Raw genomic sequence first — 281 nt, 5'->3', positions numbered from 1 at the left:
GTTTTCTAGTGTTTCTGTCTGCTCTCGGGGGACGCCAGGGACGTGCCAACAAGGGGGAGGTTGACAGAGGGCTGGAGACAGCTTCTGCCCTGAACTTCATGGCCCTGAGCTGGCTGCGGGGAAGGCCTGATCCTCCATGACCTGCTCCTGTCAGGTCCTTCCCGGAGTGAAAGGAGCCGCTGTCCTCTAAAAGTCCCCGTTCCCAGCAGGGCCAGTTGGGTGTGTCCTCTCCTCACGTAGGAGTGCCGTCCCTCCTGCCCACGCTCCAGAAATATCGACTC

Source organism: Cervus elaphus, chromosome 5 (genome assembly GCF_910594005.1).
Source record: "Cervus elaphus chromosome 5, mCerEla1.1, whole genome shotgun sequence".
In the NCBI taxonomy this organism is placed as follows: domain Eukaryota; kingdom Metazoa; phylum Chordata; class Mammalia; order Artiodactyla; family Cervidae; genus Cervus; species Cervus elaphus.
Note: the sequence above shows the minus strand (reverse complement) of the source record.